At 43.5% G+C, this 22,219-nt stretch overlaps 1 pseudogene across 1 annotated transcript; it reads right to left on the bottom strand.

Moving 5' to 3' along the window:
* Positions 1 to 320: 320 nt before the first annotated feature.
* Positions 321 to 18,997, bottom strand: LOC147962324 (cysteine-rich receptor-like protein kinase 29; annotated as a pseudogene). The gene is made up of 6 exons (XR_015610520.1): positions 18,835 to 18,997; positions 18,202 to 18,346; positions 16,979 to 17,240; positions 16,601 to 16,820; positions 16,380 to 16,503; positions 321 to 593 (listed from the first exon to the last, which is right to left on the bottom strand). The product of XR_015610520.1 is annotated as a cysteine-rich receptor-like protein kinase 29 (transcript).
* Between the last annotated feature and the right edge of the window lie 3,222 nt (positions 18,998 to 22,219).

Below are 22,219 nucleotides of genomic sequence, written 5' to 3'. Positions count from 1 at the left end.
CTAGCAGAAGAGATATATATATATAGCAGTGTCCATATATATGCTGGTCATGCATGAATGATTAGAATGTACATGGAAATAAATAAGGCAATACAAGTAAGCTAGTGTTCAGTTCAAAGAAACAAAGATGGAAGAAGTAAGCCTGTGGAAACCTGGGAGGAAAAAGAAAGATGAAAGAAGTAGGACAGAAAGGGGAATCCAGCTGGAAAGGAAAGGTCAGCAAACCGCACAAGGCGGGGAGCTCTGCACGTGAGGTGCAAGTTAAGGGATTATAAACATCTTTATTAGTAAGTTAATGTTAGCTTCTTAGAGAGAAAACAAAACAATGCTAGAAACTAATAGGCGGTTGAGGATTCGAGTAAGATATGAAACTCAATTACCTCATCAATTGTAGACCCATTGTTACTGCTGAATTGCTCATTTGCACCTTCCATGTTTGTGAAATCGCATAATATATCACTAATGAAAGGTCGTCTGTAGGGGTCATTTTCCTGGCAGCGCAGCCCTATTTCGATGCATTTAGTTACTTGTTGGTAACCTAATGGCATTTCATTCCCTGATTTTTTCCATCTGTGCCTCCATCTTCTGACTACCTGTCTTTACAAACTTAACTTAGAACAATGGAAGAAAATATTTGACTCAAAATCTAAACGGTGCATGCTTGCCTATTTATCCTATTTCACGGAACCAAAGCCCCCCCCCCCCCCCCCCCCCCACACCGTGTCCAGAATTCCTTCTCGCAGAAATGGATGTATCTAGGCGTATTTTAGTTCTAGATACATCCATTTTTACCCATTTATGCGACAAGTAATTCGGGACGGAGGGAGTACAAAACAAGGTTGGACAAGTCTCGGTCTCATTACACTAGTCTAAGCCATGCTGGTGGACCATGCAAGCAAGGGAGGGGTGTCTAAGGGAACATTTTCTATCACACTGGTGTCATACTCTACGGGATAGGTGTCCAAAGGAGAGTAAAGAGGAATCGGTGCTACTACAAGCACATGGTACAAGAGAAGAGAGGGAAAAGTTCTCAATTGCCATGCATCCTGCCACCTATTGGAACCCACTCTTCTGCCAAAAGGAGCTCGACTCGTCTCTTCTTCTAACACCTAGAAAGGAGCTATCCCATATGCTCAAGGCCAGCAATGGGCCGTGTATACAGGTTATTTGAATCAGCCTTAACGTGTAGAGCCAAAGCATGCCATCCGCATGCGTGAGCCACCTGGATTGGAGTTGCACCTCCTTCGACCTACGCAAGACGAGGCCCATGTCGTGGATAGCCTCGCTGCCCTCTCCTCTGCGGCTCCACATCACAGACACATGCTTTGTCAGGATGATGTGGAAGAGAGAGAGAGAGAGAGAGAGAGAGAGAGAGAGAGAGGAGGGGGAGAAATTTATGACATTAAAATTGTGCATTCAATGAGACCTCTCACGCATCTATGCTCTTGGACCGTTTGATCTCACGCTTTGTTCGTTCTTGGTTGTCAGGTGCAACTTATCTCGTAAACTGGGTAAGATGTCCTAAGAGGTCACTATTCAGCATAGATGCCTTAGTGGAGTATGATTGACTGGGTCTCTCTCCCGTATGAAACCCATGTGCCTATTTCTAGATCCAACTCAAGCATCAAAAGGCCGACAACCAACCCAATCCAAACATGTATCACAATGGACCTGCCCAAAGATTTTTTTTTCCTATTACTCACAAATCAATAAATCTTGGATCACTCATGGGCAAGCAGTCTTTTTATTTCAATTGCGAGAGACTGGAACACAAGTCTTCTTAACTCTAATACATATTGAATTGCATGCACTAGCCGATTCATCCAAAAGGTTGAACTCATAGAGAAGGGTGGGGAATATATTTCAACACTCCTCCTCACATCTATGCTCATCTGAGCCTTAGATGTGGGGTTAATTTAGGCTGCAACTATATTTATTAATAGTGTGTTGGTCAAATATTGAACTTTAGAGGCTCTGATACCATATTAAGTTTCATACAGCAACCAGTAAACCCAGAAGTTTGAACTGGTGAGAAGGTTGGCAATCCACATATACTTCAAAAATTTCTACCATTCTATTGTGTCAACTGACGGGTGTAGCAACACGCCATCATGCTCTAGTAGTACTCATTTTTGGTTGGGACTATTGCAAGGAGACACACTGTAGATACTAGATGATGCCCCGTACGTTGTTGCGGGAATATTTTGCAGTATTTTAGTGAGACTTTGGTTATATGGAACATGAATATTTGAACTAATAGTTTTTTAAAATATATAAGAATTAAATTTAGTACCATAATAGAATGGATTTTACATGCATGCATTTTTAATATGCATAGTTGTATGTTGAGGTGGGCCTTTTCTATGCATGTTGAATGATGAGGTGGCATGCTTGCATGTTGAGAGAAATATGTTAGTGGAGGCTAGCTATTTAGATATAGAAGATTTTGCTAAGCCTGTACCTGACACATGTCAAAATAGAGACTCATACCCCACATTGTGAAGGTAGACACCCCTATATGTGTAATAAATGTCGCACGCGCAGTATGTATCACTGGTGGGGTCGGCCATACAACTTCCTAGGCAAGGGCATGTCAATTCCTTGTTAGGTATCATTCTTAGGCAACCTCGACTTAGAGGCTGCATATAGGAGCCTCACATATATATTTGAATTAATTACCCATCAACCGCATTCTCAATTGCAGTGTCCAGACACTAGTAGAAAAGGGGGCAAAGGTCCAGGCCGGGTCAGCCCATTAGTCCCGGTTCAGTCCAGAACCGGGACCCATGGGGGCATTGGACCCGGTTTGTGAGCCCAGGGGGCCGGCCGGGCCACGTGGGCCATTGGTCCCGGTTCGTCTGGACCTTTTGGTCCCGGTTGGTGGGACGAACCGGGACCAATGGGCCTCGCTCCTGGCCCACCACCATTGGTCCCGGTTGGTGGCTTGAACCGGGACCAAAGGCTCCGCTTTAGTCCCGGTTCATGCCACCAACCGGGACCAATGAGGTGCCTATATATACCCCCTCGCGTAAGAGCAAAACACACTGCTCTGTTTTTTCTGGCTGCCGAGGGGGAGAGGGCTTGGTGGTGCTCTAGCTCACCTTCTATGCACACAAGGTGTTCGATGGAATGTCCGAGCCACACTACTTAAGCTTTCTCCTCTCCAAGCTCGACCTCCAAGCTCCATTTTCCTCAATATTTGTCTAGGTTTAGCGGTCCGTCACGCCCCGTCCCCGTCTTCACCGCCGTCGATCACCCGCGCTGAGCTCATTGCCGGCACCACCGTGGTGAGCCTCTTGTTCTTATCTTCTTTCTGAAAGGAAAAATATTCTTACTTGTATGTTTAGATAGATACTTGTATTATTTTCTTACTTTTATTATTGCATATTATATAGTGCGATGGTTTTGGTATCCGCCCCCGTCGGCCCTTGTCCTGTCTATGATTCGGATGTGGTATATATGATCTTTATAACTATTGGTTCGTTTATTGTTTATGAAAATTATGCCGACCAACGTGACATAGATTTTATTTATCTAGGAGGTATGTGAACCGGAAATTCCAACCGACCCTATTGTCGAGAGGTTAAATTTAGTTGAAGAAGAAAATAATTTCTTGAAGGAAAAAATAAAAGAAAATTGAGGAGAAGATGATATTGGAGTTGCATGTTGCGGATGTCGTCGATGATCACAAGATCAATATGGATGCAATACGCTTGAAGATTAGAAAAATTAGAAAATATGCCATTCATACCGAGGCTTGGTATCATTATGTCGTTGGATCAAATGTTACCTTGGTTGCGATTATGATCGCATTTGTTTTCGCATTGAGATGTTTTACATAGTTTCAATGTATGGTTTAATTAATTAGATGCTCTGGAGAGCTATATGTTGTTAGATGAGAACTATGTATGTACTTTGGTTTTAATGTGATGATGAACTTCTATTAATTTGGTCACTTAATTATCTATTCATGATGTTCTGTAATGGTTTTTGACACACTTAATTATATATAATGCACGCAGATGAACCGGCAATGGATGTACGGTGACAGACACACCTCCGAGTACATTAAGGGCGTGCATGAGTTTCTCGATGCCGCTGAGGCAAACAAGCAGAATGGTTTTATGTGTTGTCCATGCACTAAATGTGGGAATACGATGTCTTACTCTAACCGGAAAATCCTTCACTCCCACCTGCTTTACAAGGGTTTCATGCCACACTATAATGTTTGGACGAGGCACGGAGAAATAGGGGTTATGATGGAAGATGGCGAAGAAGAAGAGTACGATGACAACTATGTGCCCCCTGAATACGGTGATGCTACAGCGGGGGGGGGGGGGAGTTGGTGAAGATCAAGAGGAACCAGACGATGTGCCCAATGATGCTGCAACGGGTGAAGCTGCTGAAGATCCAGAGGAACCAGACGATGTGCCCGATGATGATGATCTCCGCCGGATCATTGTCGATGCAAGGACGCAATGCGAAAGTCAAAAGGAGAAGCTGAAGTTCGATCGCATGTTAGAGGATCACAAAAAAGGGTTGTACCCCAATTGCGAAGATGGAAACACAAAGCTCGGTACCGTATTGGAATTGCTGCAGTGGAAGGCAGAGAATGCTGTGCCTGACAAAGGATTTGAGAAGCTACTGAAAATATTGAAGAAGAAGCCTCCAAAGGATAACGAATTGCCCGACAGTACATACGCAACAAAGAAGGTCGTATGCCCTCTAGGATTGGAGGTGGAGAAGATACATGCATGCCCTAATGACTGCATCCTCTACCGCGATGCATACAAGGATCTGAAGGCATGCCCAGTATGTGGTGCATTGCGGTATAAGATCAGACGAGATAACCCTGGTGATGTTGACGGCGAGCCCCCAGGAAGAGGGTTCCTGCGAAGGTGATGTGGTATGCTCCTACAATACCACAGTTGAAACGTCTGTTCAGAAACGGAGAGCATGCCAAGTTGATGCGGTGGCACAGTGAGGACCGTAAGAAAGACGGGAAGTTGAGAGCACCCGCTGACGGGTCGTAGTGGAGAAAAATCGAGAGAAAGTACTGGGATGAGTTTGCAAAGGACCCAAGGAACGTATGGTTTGCTTTAAGCGCGGATGGCATTAATCCTTTCGGGGAGCAGAGCAGCAATCATAGCACCTGGCCCGTGACTCTATGTATGTACAACCTTCCTCCTTGGATGTGCATGAAGCGGAAGTTCATTATGATGCCAGTTCTCATCCAAGACCCTAAGCAACCCGGCAACGACATTGATGTGTACCTAAGGCCATTAGTTGAAGAACTTTTACAGCTGTGGAATGGAAACGGTGTACGTACGTGGGATGAGCACAGACAGGAGGAATTTAACCTAAAGGCGTTGCTGTTCGTGACCATCAATGATTGGCCCGCTCTCAGTAACCTTTCAGGACAGACAAACAAGGGATACCACGCATGCACGCACTTTTTAAGTGACACTGAAAGTATATACCTGGACAAATGGAGGAAGAATGTGTACCTGGGCCATCGTCGATTTTTTCCGACCAACCATCAATGTCGAAAGAAAGGCAAGCATTTCAAAGGCGAGGCGGATCACCGGAAGAAGTCCGCCATGCGTACCGGTGATCACGTTCTTGCTATGGTCAATGATTTACACATAATCTTTGGAAAGGGTCCCGGTGCACTAGCTGTTCCGAATGACGCTGAGGGACACGCACCCATGTGGAAGAAGAAATCTATATTTTGGGACCTACCCTACTGGAAAGACCTAGAGGTCCGCTTTTCAATCGACGTGATGCACATGACGAAGAACCTTTGCATGAACCTGCTAGGCTTCTTGGGCGTGTATGAAAAGACAAAAGATACACCTGAGGCACGGGAGGACCTGCAACGTTTGCAGAAAAAAACGGCATGCCTCCGAAGCAGTATGAAGGTCCTGCCAGCTATGCTCTTACGAAAGAAGAGAAAGAAATCTTCTTTGAATGCCTGCTCAGTATGAAGGTCCCAACTGACTTCTCGTCGAATATAAAGGGAATAATAAATATGCCAGAGAAAAAGTTCCAGAATCTAAAGTCTCATGACTGCCACGTGATTATGACGCAACTGCTTTCGGTTGCATTGAGGGGGCTTTTACCGAAAAACGTCCGATTAGCCATTGTGAAGCTATGTGCATTCCTCAATGCAATCTCTCAGAAGGTGATCGATCCAGAAATCGTACCAAGGCTAAGGAGTGACGTGGCGCAATGTCTTGTCAGTTTCGAGCTGGTGTTCCCACCATCCTTCTTCAATATCATGACGCACGTCCTAGTTCATCTAGTCGACGAGATTTTCATTCTGGGGCCCGTATTTCTACACAATATGTTCCCCTTTGAGAGGTTCATGGGAGTCCTAAAGAAATATGTCCGTAACCGCGCTAGGCCAGAAGGAAGCATCTCCATGGGCCATCAAACAGAGGATGTCATCGGGTTTTCTGTTGACTTCATTCCTGTCCTTCAGAAGATAGGTCTCCCTAAATCGCGGTATGAGGGGAGACTGACTGGAAAAGACACGCTTGGAAGGGACTCAATAATATGCAGGGACGGATATTCTTGGTCTCAAGCACACTACACTGTTCTACAGAACTCTACCTTGGTGACCCCGTATGTCGATGAACACAAGAACAGTCTGTGCTCCAAACACCCGAAGCAGTGCGACGACTGGATTACATGTGAACACATCAGGACTTTCAGCAGTTGGTTGGAAACACGTCTCAGAGGTGACAACACTGTTTGTGATGAGTTGTACTTGTTGTCCAGGGAATCATCTTTGACTGTATTGATTTACAAAGGATACGAGATAAATGGGAATACATTTTACACGATTGACCAAGATCAAAAGAGCACCAACCAAAACAGCGGTGTCCGCTTTGATGCAACAACCGAGAGGGGAAAGGACACATGTTATGGTTATATAGTGGACATATGGGAACTTGACTATGGACATGATTTTAAGGTCCCTTTGTTTAAGTGCAAATGGGTCAATCTATCAGGAGGCGGGGTACAGGTAGACCCACAGTACGGAATGACAATAGTGGATCTGAAAAATCTTGGGTACACTGACAAACCGTTCGTCCTAGCCAATGATGTGGCACAGGTTATCTATGTGAAGGACATGTCTACCAGACCGAGAAAAAAAAAGATAAGAAAGCGAATACATCATACGATGAGCCAAAGCGCCACATAGCTCTTTCAGAAAAAGGGACGTCGCGGGAGTGGAGGGGAAGACAGACATGTCTAAAGATTATGAAAACTTTCATGAAATTCCTCCCTTCAAAGTCAAGGCTGACCCAAGCATCCTGATAAACGATGAAGATTATCCATGGTTATGGCGCAATAAGCAAATGACACAAGCGAAGAAAAAGTGAAGACTTTCTCCCGCAACTATTATGATGATACCATGCCAACTTTGTAACAGACGAGTATGATACCATTGTCCGTTTTGTACATGCACATGCTATGTGGGTGAAATTATGATACCATGCCAACTTTCAACTTTTTCAGAGTTCATTGGTCCCGGTTCTACGCACGAACCGGGACCAATGCACTTCGCTCCTGGCCCATGACCATTAGTCCCGGTTTGTGCCACAAACCGGGACTAAAGGGTTGGTCCTCGTTGCGGTCAGAGTTTAGTCCCACCTCGCCAACCGAAGGGCGCTCACACCGGTTTATAAGCCCGTCCCTCTCTGCCTTGTTGAGCTCATCTCAAAGTGAAAATAGATGTCCCTATACAGGGAATTTGACCTAAATTCATAGTGAATTTATCTGAAACTCATAGAAATTTATTATGAATTTAGGTTGAATTTTCTCTATAGGCGCATCTATGTTCATTTTTTTAGTAAAGTTAATCGCAAACTTGTGATTCACACAAATTTCAAAGAATTCAAATTTTAACTATTCAAATTTGAAAACTAATGGCACTAACAGAAAGTTTATAATTTTTCTAAAACTAATGGCACTAACAGAAAGTTTATAATTTTGCTGACCTAAAAGCAAAAAGAATTAAAAAATAAAGCAAAAACAAAAGAAAATAAATAATGCAGAAAACAAAACAAAAAAACTGGAAAAAAATAAAAATAGCAACAATAAGTATTTTGTTGTAAGTAGAAATAAATAAAATAAATAAAGCAACAAAGAAAACAAAAAAACAAAAAAATGTTTTCAAATTTGAAAAATAATGGCACTAACAGAAAGTTTATAATTTTGCTGATCTAAAAGCAAAAAGAATTAAAAAATAAAGCAAAAAACAAAAGAAAATAAATAATGCAGAAAACAAAACAAAAAAACTGGAAAAAAAATAAAAATAGCAACAATAAGTATTTTGTTATAAGTAGAAACAAAATAAAATAAATAAAGCAACAAAGAAAACAAAAAAACAAAAAAATGTTTTCAAATGTGGAAACTAATGGCACTAACAGAAAGTTTATAATATTTCTAAAACTAAAAGCAAAAAGAATTAAAATAAAGCAAAAAACAAAAGAAAATAAATAATGCAGAAAACAAAACAAAAAACTGGAAAAAAATAAAAATAGCAACAATAAGTATTTTGTTATAAGTAGAAACAAAATAAAATAAATAAAACAACAAAGAAAACAAAAAAATGTTTTCAAATTTGGAAACTAATGGCACTAACAGAAATTTTATAATTTTTCTAAAACTAAAAGCAAAAAGAATTAAAATAAAGCAAAAAACAAAAGAAAATAAATAATACAGAAAACAAAACAAAAAAACTGGAAAAAAAATAAAAATAGCACCAATAAGTATTTTGTTGTAAGTAGAAACAAAATAAAATAAATAAAGCAACAAAGAAAACAAAAAAAGTGTCACCTACTGGGCCCCCGCGGCCTGAATACGACTAGAAACTCTACTATGGGCCAGGATTCAGGCCCGCAGGAGGCCCAGTAGGCCCACAGGCACACAGCGCAACGGTTAGGCCCGAAAGCCTGCAATTGAGAGGAGCTCGAGAGGAAAGGCGCAGCAGCGCTTATAAACCACTCTCGAGCTCTCTCAGCTAGCGAGGTGGTACTAAACTTTTAACACGGGGCAGCACAAGGCCTTTGGTCCCGGTTGGTGCCACCAACCGGGACTAAAGGGGTGCATTGGTCTCGGTTCGTGGCACCAACAGGGACCAATGCCTCCCTTTAGTCCGAGTTGGTGCCACCAACCGGCACTAAAGGGGTGCTTTGGTCCTGGTTCGTCGCCCCAGCTGCCCCGTGCCGCCGTCGCCTCTGCCTCGCCCTGCCCCGACCATGCCGCGCCGTCGCCTCTGCCCCTTCCCCGACCACGCCGCCGTCGCCTGTACCCCGACGCGCGCCGTGCCCCTAACCCGACCACGCCGCACCTCTCCCTTTGGTCAGGGCCGACACCGCCCCCTCTTCCCCCAGTTTTTTTTATCATATATAGATGTTTTTTCCTGATTATATGTATATGTATGAGTATATGTATGTGTGTATTTCTGTTTATATGTCTTTTTTTAGATTTTTTGTTTTTTGCATTTTTATAAAAATGTATATATGTATGTATATATGTTCTCTGTGTATATATATATATATGTTCATGTATATATGCAAAAGATAGATTTTTAGAAAAAATAGTATTTTTCTGTTCATAGATTTTTTTGGTGATATTAATTATTGTAAATATGCAAATGTTTGTATATTCATATGAACAATGAATTAGGCAAAACCTTTACTTTTTTCTAAAATTTCTATTTGAACATTACTTAAAAAAAGCAAGCAATAATACTTCATGTATTTTTAAGAAGGAAGAAGAAGAAAAAGAATGATAGGAAAAAAGAAATAAGAAGAGGAAGAATGGAGAAGAAGAGGAGAGGAAGAAGAGGAGAAATAAATAAGAAGAAGAAAAAAGAAGAAAAAGAAGAGGAGAAGAAGAAAGGAATAGAGGAGAAGAAGAAAACCCTATTTTTTTTCTTTTTCTCCTCTTTTTCTTCTTCTTTTTTTCTTCGATCTTCTCCTCTAGCTATTCCTTTCTTCTTCTCCTCTTTTTATTTCTTCTTCGTTTTCTTATGTTTTATCGGGTCTGTCGTCGTCGATATACCCCTCCCGATAACTTCAACATGAGGGGGGGTCGATATACCCCCTCCCTGATACTATTATTTTCCCATATACGTATGTCATGTCGATATAAACTTCCGATAACTTCAACACGTGGGGGGGGGGGTCGATATACCCCTCCCGATAACTTCAACACGAGGGGGGTCGATATACCCCCTCCCGATAACTTCAACACGTGGGGGGGGGGTCGATATACCCCCTCCCCAATAATATAATTTTCCCATGTACGTATGTCGTCGTTGTCGATATAAACCTCTCCCAATAACTTCAACACGTGGGGGGTTCGATATACCCCTCCCCGATAATATTATTTTCCCATGTACGTATGTTGTCGTTGTCAATATAAACCCCTCCCGATAACTTCAACACGTGAGGGGGTCGATATACCCCCTCCCGGTAACTATTTTCCCATGTACGTATGTCGTCGTTGTCGATATACCCCCTCCCGATAGCTTCAACAAGTGGGGGGGGTTCGATATACCCCCTCCCCGATAACATTATTTTGCCGTGTATGTATGTTGTCGTTGTCGATATTACCCCCTCCTTGAAGCATTCTCGAGGCCACCCCAAACCCTTGAAGCGTTGTCGAGGCCACACGAAACCCTAGAGAAGCAGCGTCGAGGCCACTAATTAATATGATTCCTTACTGTGATTAGCTAGCTAGTTCTACGTTTGCCACTAATATATCCATCTGTCATGTTTGAATAATAATTGCCATGTTGTAAATATTTGTAGAAACTATGGACACCCCCCGAGACGAAGCACAAGAAACGTTGTTGGGGGACATAATCGCACAAGGAAGTGATGTCGTCTGCTCGTTGTTTCTCAACGACACCGATGGTCTGGAAGGAGGGGGTGAAGAAGCAGCTGGCTATGATTATGATGGCTCCGGTGACCCAATGCCGGTGCAAGAAGGAGACCGTGAGGACGGCTCCGGTGACCCAATGACAGTGCAAGAAGGAGACCGTGATGATGGCTCCGGTGACCGAACCGAGTCCGCCCAAGTATATATATTAGTTAAGCCTATGCTGACTAGCTAATTGATGCATTCATTATTTTGGTATGTACAATATTAATTAACTCTCGTCTTTCTTCTTTTTTCTAGCCCTCCGGATCAAGCACAACTTCGGTAAAGAGACGAGACCCGAAGAAAAAGTTGAGCTCGGATGAAAGGTTTGAGATCATAGCAATCGCGCGCGACGGCCAACCGATTGAACCCATCCGGACAAAGAACGCATTTGTTGCTCAGTACGGGGTTCTGGTTAGGGACAAGATCCTGATCAGCATCCAACAATGGTTAAAGCCGGCTAAAGAAGACCCTGAGGTGTCTTATGTCAATGATATGCAGAAAAATGATCTTTGGACTGAGCTGAAGTCAAATTTCACCCTACTGCCAGAGGATGATCCGGAGAAGCCAGTTAAAGAGCAATTAATCAAGTCTTTTGCTCTTAAGAAGATGGCAGACCTATTCAGGAGGTGGAAGAAAGACCTGAATAGGTTTGTCGACAAAGAAGAGACACTAGAATTTAAGGGCAAATATGAGAAGATCAGAGATCACTGGCCCGCATTTGTGGCCCACAAGACATCAGAAAAGAGTAAGAAGATGTCGGCGACAAACAAGCAAAATGCTGCAAAGAAGAAGCATCACCATCGCACGGGGTCAGGTGGCTACCTCAAAGCCCGGCCTAAGTGGGCCAAGGCTGAGAATGATCTTCTTGATAAAGGGATCAAACCAGAAACAATGAACTGGCCAGACCGTTGCCAGACTTGGTTCTTCGGGGCTGGCGAAACTTTGGACCCTGTATCAGGGAAGTGCATTTGGACGGACGAGCAAATGGAAATACCAGTCAAGAGGCTTCAGCACTATATTGATGCAGCGCAGCAAGGGACGTTCGTTCCAGACAGAGAGAACGACGAGCTCACAATGGTCCTCAGGAATCTTGAGCACCCTGGACGGACACAGGTATGCCAGGCTCCGTTCCGTGGAAGGCTGGTTTTCGGACGCAGGCGATTACAAATGCCAGGAGAGGAGGAAGAAAGTGCAGCAGACCCAACTGCAGGCGCTGCACGCAAGGGTAAAAGTGATAAAGGAACGAGAAGCAAATCGCAGCAAACGAACTGCCGAAGCTTCTCCCGAAGCTACCCCGCCATCTCAGCGGAGAAGCAGCATGGCTTCCACCGAGCTGCTTCAGCCGGAGCATGTCTTGACGGCTCCTGCCAGCTATCCCGTGGATGCTATCACGGAGTCTCAAAATTGCCACCTTATGACACAATGGATGAATTTGAAGGTCAAGGCGGTTGTTGGCTTTGTTTATCCTACTGAACTCGACGCAACTTTTCAGTGCCGGCCGATTTGAGGACCTCCAGCTTGACCACCCTACCGGTGAAGGGAAGACTAGGCTGGGTTCTGCTCTGAAGACTCCATGCCTATGGCGGAAGGAGCTCATCAACCTTCCGAACTGGATGCCTCCGCCTCCTCCTCCTCCTCCTCCTCTGGCGAGTCAGGGTACTCCGCCTCCTCCACCGCCTCCTCCTCCAGCGAGTGACGATCAGGGCACTCGGCCGGCTCCTTCTCCAGCGCGTGGCGGCACTCCACCTCCTTCTCCTCCTGCGCCGGCGCGCCCGAACAGCCAGCAGCCTCCTCCTTCTCCGCCTCGTCAGCAAGGGCGGAAGAGACCCGCCGCCGCTCCAGCTGCTCCGGCGCGTCGTAGTCCTTCTCCGCCTAAGCAAGCGGACAACTGCTTCGTCTGCTCTGCCGGCGTCTAGCAGTACAGCCAGAGGCGGGAGGAAATACAGATTCGGTCCTTCTCTGAAGACTCCAGAGAAGTTACCATACGAGATGACCTCGGAGGAGAACGCGAAGATCGTGCGAACCAAAGTGAAGGATTGGTTTCAAGGGTTGAAAGCACAAAGACATCCACCTCCGGAGGAGAAGGTAGATCCGGTGAAAGCGAAGTGCACTCTGGCTGCCCTGAGAAAACCACCAAAGTCTCCGCCAAAAGGCAACTACAAGCGCATTATTGGAAAGACATTTGTCGAAGCGGAGTGGTCGGGAAGTACTGTCAGTGATCAAAGGATGAAAGAACGACGAGCTAGGAAAAAAATTGCCCAGCTCGACAAACAAGCGAACCAATCGTGCCCCCCGCTCAAGGTGCCTAGCGACATCGTCGCTAATGATCCGAGAATGGTGCCCGGTTATAGCAATCTTGGAGATTACCTGCCCGACGATGTTGTTTATGATTTCTTAGAGGTGGAGGCGGTACACAGATTCGAGTACGGGAAGCCTCTCGTCAATGATGAAAGATCTCTATCAACGATGATGCGAAGATTGCATGATTGGTACATGAAAACCTGTAGAGAGTCTGGGGGGAGGAATACTTTGACACTGAGAGTTAGAGAGGAGCATGACCTCGTTGGAATTGAACTGTTGAATTATCCATTTGAGGAGTTCTTCCAGTTTTTCAATCAAAGGGCCCTCGATAAAGCAACGGTCACCTACTACTGTCTGTAAGTACTACTACTTCTGTCATTAAGTCTCTCTATATAGGTCATCTATTGCATTACATGTATTTATAATTATCCTCACTATATTATGCAGATTGAAGATCGCCGAATTGAAGAAAATACAAGTCGGTGATATTGGGTTCATTAACACAAATCTCATACATACAACTGAGGTTAAATTTCATGCCGAAGATACCGAGGTCAACTTGCTACGATCGTTCAAAATAAATGAAAACAAAGATATAATACTCTTCCCTTACAACTTCAAGTGAGTGTTACTGTCTTGTGCATATTCGGTTTCCCTTATATATTAGTCCAGGTTATAGTAATGTAATTGATGAGTTATGCATACGTGCGCAGTTTCCACTATATTCTCCTAGAGATTAAGCTTGAGCAGGGACTAGTAACCGCCTTAGACTCGAGACGAAAAGATCTCCAGAAGTATGCGGACATGACTGAAATCCTCGAGAAGTAAGTTAAATCGATCATTATCCACCATATCAGCAACTTTGTTCATTTCCTGATATCAAGTAATTATTTTCTTTTCTCTAGCAGGGTTTGGAGAAAATTCACCAGAAAAGCTCCGGGACTGCCGAAGAAGCTGCAATTTAGATACCCGAAAATAAGTACCATTTGGCATTCTCGTAGTGATTCAAGCGCTAGTTTCATCAATATCATTTGACATGCTTGCTTATCAGTTTGGTTGACCTCTATTTCTTGTAAAGTGGTTGTGGCAGGATCAAGGAAATGATTTCTGTGGATACTACGTTTGTGAGTCCATCCGCTACACGACCTGTGAACGGGGGTACACTAAAGAACAATATGAAGTGCGTAAGCAATAATATTCATAATTTTATTTTATTACCATCATTTATGTTGAGTTTCATTTATATATATATATATATATATATATATATATATATATATATATTGACCCCCTTCTTCAAATTAGATCTTTCGGATGCGGGATGAACTCCTACCACCAGATCGTATGCGAGCAATTCAAGAGGAATTGGCGGCATTCTTCCTTGACCACGTGATCGCTGAAGACGGAAAATACCATGTGGACCCTGTGTTCATATATAATTAGGAGATTATATTGTAAGAGATAATTATTGTATATATGTAGCCGGTAGTGTCGGATAGATATACGAGAACTTGTTGTTCGACCAATCTCTCGGAGAAGAACAGGTGGTCGATATCACTTCTCTCTGTATGCATATATGTGCATGACGATCTTCTATTTCCTTCGTTTGCTTACTATCTAGCTAGCATGTCTAGTCCTCTCTATACGTATGTATAGTACGTAGCGTCGATCAAGCACGGACATAAGAGAGAACACTTCTCTCTATTAATTAACTAGCTAACACAATATATATATATATATATATATATATATATATATATATATGAAACACCTAAATTAACCCCCCAAAACCCCCAACCCCCTTTGAAAAAAAAACAAAAACTCCAGCCCCTGAAATGCTGACGCGTGGATGCCTATTGGTCCCGGTTGGTGCCACCAACCGGGACCAAAGGCCCTCCTGCCTGGGCTCGACGCACCGGCCACATGGAGGCCCATCTGTCCCGGTTCTGAACTGAACCAGGACTACAGGGCTAGGGCATTAGTAACGACCCTTTAGTCCCGGTTTAGGAATCGGGACAAAAGGCCCTTACCAACCGGGGCTAATGTAGTTTATCTACTAGTGAGATGTAGTACAAAGTATTTAAATGTAGGAAATTCTGTGGATGTATCCAATGCAAGTACACCAACATGGCACCCAACTTCATCGGGAACGAGTACAATGCACCCATATCCACACTATAGGCTTAAATATTACGCCCGCTACCCGTACCCACACCCGGCTACAAAAATTTCCCCATACTCGTACCCAGGTAGGTAAAAAAATACCCACTGGTAAAATACCGGCCTCACCCATCTTCATGTGCCTACTCCTGCATAGGAGTCGCGTAGAGGTCATCGTCAAAGTACACAACCTCCTACTCCCGACAGGTCCTCTTGGCTGGACTCCATGTCTTGGCCTCCTGGGCGATGGGTGGCATGGAGGATTGCTAGGAGGAGAAGCTCCAACGGTGGTGAGGCCTGGAGGTGGGGAGGTGAGTCGGGAGGACATGCGGTCATCGTGATACAGCGACAGGGAGACCGACGAGAGGTATCCAACGATGATGTGTGTCGGGTGGCCGATGACTGGTGAGGCGGCAAGGGCAAGCACATTGTTTTCGAGTCGCGCGACAAATCGCGGCTAGTCGATGAGTCGCAAAAAAATGTCAACTCAACTTAGTGTCGACTCAAGTCGTGAGTCGCAACTGCAGGCTCGACTTTTTCCGAGTCGTTACCCCAGAGCGACTCGCGACTCGCAAACCATGGGCAAGCGGCAAGCGGTGGGAGAGAGCCTCGCCTGCCTCAAAGGTTGCCGGCTAGAGAAATGAGGTGTGGGTGCCAAGGTGGGAGGGGCACAAAGGCGAGGCTGCAAGGGGCATTACGGTGGTAGCGAGGTGAGGGGTGGGCGTCAAGGCTAGAGGGCCGCTCGGGCGAGGCGTGAAAGTGAGGTGTGAGAGACGCTGAGGCAAGGTGAGGTATGTTCATTTGGGAGTTCTTGCGTTTTTAGGAAGCTTGGGTGGTATGATATCCAATACAATATATATAGTATGGAAAGTAAATAAGAGTGGTTAGAAAATCATAACATGCAAAAGAAATTTTAATTCTAGGATATTTGCAAAAGAGAGGCCATATGCATGGTCTGATGGAACACTTACATTATTATTACCAGGGATACTCTTATGTCCCGTTACCAGTTCGATGATTATTACACCCAAACTGTATATGTCTAATTTGACAGACATCCTGCCACTATGTAGGTATTCCGGAGCACAATATCCGCTGCAGAAGATAACGATAGAATGAACCATTATGACATTAAGGATGTAAGAGAAAAAATACTATGAAAAATAAGTGGTTATTGTCATGCATGGCTTACAGTGATAAAAAACGGTTCTCACACATGGTTTGTGAGTTCTCATCAAGTCTTGATAGACCAAAGTCTGTCACCTTTGGGACCATATGATGATCTAGCAGTATATTGGCAGGCTTCAGATCCATATGAATAATATGGTTTTCCATGTGCAGATGAAACAAACCCTCACAGATGTCTTTGATGATCTGAAAACGTACATTCCACTCAAGTCCTCTTAATTCATCTGTAGAAAGAAAGAAACAGTAGCATGGGATCTTCAAACATCTGATTCTAATTTTGTTTTGTCCATTCTACTGTTTGTTGACCATGACTTGGAAAGTAGAAGTGCATGGAAAAAAGATAACGAGGAAACAGAAAACTACATCAAATGCAATACCGTACCGGTAATATAATTTTGTAGGTTCCCGTTGCTGACATACTCGAAACAGAACAATCTTTCTCTTATTTAGGCATAAATATATTCTTTTTTACCTTCAATTTTTATAGCTGCTTGCTCAGTATTAGCGCAGAAGCCAAGAAACCGGACGACATTTTTATGGTTAACCTTCAAAAGACTGTTAACCTCGCGATAAAATAGCTTCTCATCGATCGTGTAGTTGTTCATGATCCTCTTCGCTGCAACATTTCTGTTTCGTAGGACACCCTGTTTACATCTGTTGTGAGCATGGTGCAATAAAATAAAGGAAAAAAGGGACTATGCATTCCAAAAGAACTCAGCTTTAGTTATATAATAGCCAATGATCTGACTTGACAATGAGCTACCAGGATAGAGTAATATTTTTCAAGTTGCTATGATTATATCATGTGCATCTGTGATCTATAGTAGAATAGAACATATTCCAAGCTTCCCAAAAACTTCAAGAACTCCCAAACTTACATGGTATAATGAAATGTGAATATGTAAAAAAAAAATGCACTTTGTACACTAGAACAAACTGTGTACACTAAGTTGTTATTTCAGACTGTCCGTCCTTGTTTTCTAACATCACACATAACTCATTTTCTGGCCCAAAATTTGTATGTCCAAAATGTAGATCTGCAAATATTTTTAGATGTATGCATGACATAGACAATTAATTTTCTATAGAACATGCATACACGTTTCTTGGACTTGGAACAACTTGCTGCATATGCACCCGGGGTCAGAAAATTGTACTCTCTTCTTTTGGTGGTACATCGCTATCTTTGAGATACTTAGAATACTAGTATAAGGTACGTGCTATGCACGTGGTGCCAAATTGCTGCTGCGTTACTTGTGAGTGTTTTGACATGTAAAAACTGCTCGTAGTTGAAAGGAATTTCCTTTTCAACAGCACCAGACCGCTGGGTGCAGGCATGTAGCGCGCCGTGACGAGTCTGGAAAGATCCAGGTTGGGAGCGTTTTGGCACGCGTCCGTACAAGCGCGAATCCAAGAAACATCAACCGTTGGATCATTCAAGTTCGGTACTGATGAAGGATAGCGATTCACCCTGTGTAGCAAATCAACGGCTACCAGATTGCCTCTACACTGCAGCGGATGGCTACCCAAATTCAAAAATTGTTGTACTATAGTAGTAGAGATTAGGTGATATACACAGAAATTACCATCAGGAAGAAGGGTTACCTTATAGACAGTTCCGAATCCACCCTGGCCAATTTCCCGCTCTTCTGAGAAATCATCAGTGATTTTCTTCAGAAGTGCAAATGGTAGATTCGTTGGTTTCTCTTTTCCCTCAAGTATTTGCTCCAGCATGTCATACTCCATATACCTGTTGCACAATCTATTACACAATACACCTGAACATAAATCACAGTGAGGAAAACTACTTTAATTCCTAAAATAGCAGAGTCAGTGCAAGGACACAGGGTAGCAGCCAGCCACAGTGCATCGCCAGATCAGGAAAAGATTGCACAAGCATCAGTAATTTTACGCTACTCGGTAGCAACATCTTTCAGAATACTGGGTGAATGGAATGGATTCCGTGTTCCAGGGATGGTGAGGCTTTCATGGGCTTCTTGGCGTTTTGAACAAGGGAGGATCTGACGAAGTTTAAGCCAAGAAACAGAGGCGGGAAAGGGTCAAGAACTTCTCGTGAAATTTCAACATCATAGCCCCGTGAAATTGAGCCCCTGCTTTCAGCGACTCGCGCCAGCAACTTTCCAGCGCATGGGAACAACCAGATAGCTTTCCGCCCCGAAAGATTAAAAGAACAAAATCAAACGGGGAGGGGCGGGGCGGGGTGGGGGGATCCCCTACCTTGTGTTGCCCCGCGCTGGCGCTCGCGGCGAAAGATGGGGGCGGCGTCCCGTCGACGGCGAGCAAGTGCAACGCCGTTGGCCGCGGTCCCGCGGAGTCCTCGGTGTTGGCTTGCGACGGACCCGTTTCCTGCTTCCGCTGTCCGTTGACTGGGATATGAACGAGGATTGGGCTGGTCACAATGGGTAAGAACGCTAGTAACTTACACATTTTTTAGACTATGTTACTACCTTCTTAGTGGGTAGGAACATCTATGTAGTGTCATGTAACGATGTATTTATTAGGTTATAGACTCATTATTTTTTGGAGTGTGTGATGTTCCGGTAACTTAGCTAGTTACCACAAGCACCTCTCTCTTCATTAAATATGTGCCACATAAGCAAAATTGTATTGGAGTGTGTGATGTTACTCCTAAGCTCCTCCCCATTGTGACCAGCCTCAAGAACCTCTACCAGCGCTACCACTCCAGTGGAGTAGACAGTGGCGGGTGGGACCCACCGCTGAATTTCTTGTCAAAGAGTTGACCAAGTTTTACCCTACCGGTCTATTTAAACTGCATTTATCTACCAAATCAGATCAATCCTTTTTTAGATGAAAATCTAATCAATCCGGAAATGAATTTTTGAAATATGATACCACGCGAAGATGTTATCCTGACCAATGATTACTGATATAGTGATTAACTAGATACTGCGACAATACACAAGGATATGCTAGCAAATACACAGCGATAGAGCTAGTTTGGTTCGTATCCTCATGATGTCCTGCCTGGCCTGGAGTGCGCCTGAAAAAATCTTGAAGTCGTTTGGTTGCTGTCCTCATGATGCCTGGGCTGGCCTGGCCCCACATAGCATGGGGAGTGATTAGCCTCGTTGGAAAAGCCAGGGAAGCGTTTAGCTTGGTCCAAGAGAAAAGCCTGGCGGCTGCCTGGGTTGCTTAAGTACTCCTTCCGGTCCTTTTTACTCTGCATATTAGGTTTGTCTGAAGTCAGCCTCATTCAACTTTGATCAAGTTTATATAAAAAATTATAAACATTCACATAACAACATCAATATCTTTAGATTCATCTTACAATATATTTTCATATTATATTCATTAGATATTATAGATGCTAATAATTTTTAATATAAATTTGGTCAAACTTAGCAAAGTTTGACTTTTGGCAAAACCAATGTGCAGAGTAAAAAGAACCGGAGGGAGTACCAATCTGTATGTCCGATGTGACCTTATAGAGTAATATTTTAATCATAATAACTCTTCCAGACCAAGCCAAGAACCAAACAACCTTTAGCCCAGGCTGCCTCACCAGGCAAAAAATTTCCAAACATCAATGCCACGCCAGGCAGCGGTTGTGCCCAGGCATGGAGCCGGGGACACAAACCAAACTAGCCCTTAATACATTTAACGTGGGCCATCTACTGGTGTGTTTATGATCAGGGTGCAAAGATCTGATGGAACGGGATCTTCAGGTTTGAACACGATTTGGAGAGATCTTTGGAAGTGCGCTGTTCCAGCAAAAGTGAAATTTTTTACATGGAAATGTTTGCATGGGATTCTTCCCTGTTATGATGTTCTAGTTAACCGCCACATAATAAATAACAGTACGTGTCCGGTCTGTAAGAGATATTGTGAAGACATAAAACATGTTATTTTTCAGTGTGAGGAAGCAAAAGGTATTTGGCAGAAAATTGGCCTGATAGAGGTGGTTACTGAAGCATGTCAGATAGATCGGTCAGGTAGTGCAGTGCTTGATTATCTGATGGCTGGAAAGTTCAGGGTCCCAGTTGATGCATCAGTAAAGTTTTTGAGAGAAACAATCATAACGGCCGCTTGGTATATTTGGTGGAGACGAAGACAGACAGTCCATGCAGAAACTGTGCAATCTTTATCACAAGCGGCCATGTCAATTCAAGTCTTGGTATCTAGTTTCTCGAAAGCACAAGAGAAAGAGATTCAGCCAAGATCAAGTACTTGGCATCGGGCGTCTGAGGGTTTTGTCTTTGTAAATGTTGATGCGAAGTACGATATTAATATGAGGTCAGGAGCTACAGGTGTGGTAATCAGAGATGATAAAGGAAGATTTGTAGGCGCGGGATCCAAGCTCATTCCTTTTGCGCTTGACGCGGCAACAGCTGAAGCTCAAGCAGTTCTAGATGGTTTTCATCTTGCAAATCAAATAGGCTGTCAGAAATTAGTTGTTCAGTCTGATTGTGCAGGAGTTATTGATACTTTTCTGGAAGGCGGTTTCTCTGCGACAGTTGCTGCTCCAATATTCGAAGACATTCGTATTCAGGCGAGCTCTTTTGACAGAATCTTATTTATGCACGGTCCAAGGGAAGCAAATCGGGTAGCGCATACACTTGCACATGAATGTAGGCTAGATAGTTGTGTGTGGGCTGATGATCCACCTAGTTTTATTTTGCCGCTGTTGATTGACGATGTAAGCGTGATTTAATTTTAATAAAATTAGCCATGATGGCATTCCCTCAAAAAAAATGAGGCCTGCTTCTAGTTAAATACAAATTACTCTATTTTTTGCGGATAAATACAAATTTATATACAAATTACACACCTAGACTGCACTATGGACCTTTTCGTCAACTTAGCACATGGGATCAAGTTCGTCGGACGGTGAAAGTTGTTGCTCCAGTTCTTGCTTGCATATGCATGTTCACCCACAACCTTGTATTGCAATAGCAGATTTGCCAAAGCAAACCTTTTTTGCTCCCTCCTGTTCTGTTGCTAGCAGGAGTTGGTTCTGAACTTGTGCTAACAACATTGCAACAAAAGCAAGGCTACTTGAACCAAAGTAACTTCTCTTTGTTTTCTCTTTTGCATGGCAATTAAATTGAATCGCATCAATATTTTTTTTCCTTCGGATATGTTTGGAAGATGAGTATTCCATAGTAAAGGGTTCCAACATTTAGACGGCAAATCCGTTCAGGAAAAAAATATGAAAATAATAATAAAGGGAACTGTAGCATGTTCTGGAAATCCCAAACATGAACAGGGATACCTGCACATCATTATCTTCTGCATGCGAAGTGCATGATAGAATGTTGTTTTGTCAAGCAAAAACTTAAATTACTGACAAATTGTAGGATACACCTGTCGTCAGTCATCACCCAAGACCTCACTGTACACCCATCATCAGCCTACCACTTGAAGAGCCAAGAACGAGAAGGTCGACATGGCATTAAGCTTCCCCAATGGGGATTATTGGTATGGGTCAGTGGAGTATGGAGTAGTGCATTCAGCTGTTTTTCTTTTTATTAGGCTAGTAGATCTTTTAGTGCGTCTAGAGTATGGATTGGTGGAGTTTTTTCTTTACTTTTCTTCTAGCTGGGTTTGGATCCTCCAATAGAACAACAGCTCTCAATCTTCG

This window comes from Triticum urartu, chromosome 7A (genome assembly GCF_056163025.1).
Source record: "Triticum urartu cultivar PI428250 chromosome 7A, HENAU_Tu73, whole genome shotgun sequence".
Lineage (NCBI taxonomy): Eukaryota > Viridiplantae > Streptophyta > Magnoliopsida > Poales > Poaceae > Triticum > Triticum urartu.
Note: the sequence above shows the minus strand (reverse complement) of the source record. Positions and strands in the feature narration are given on the sequence as shown.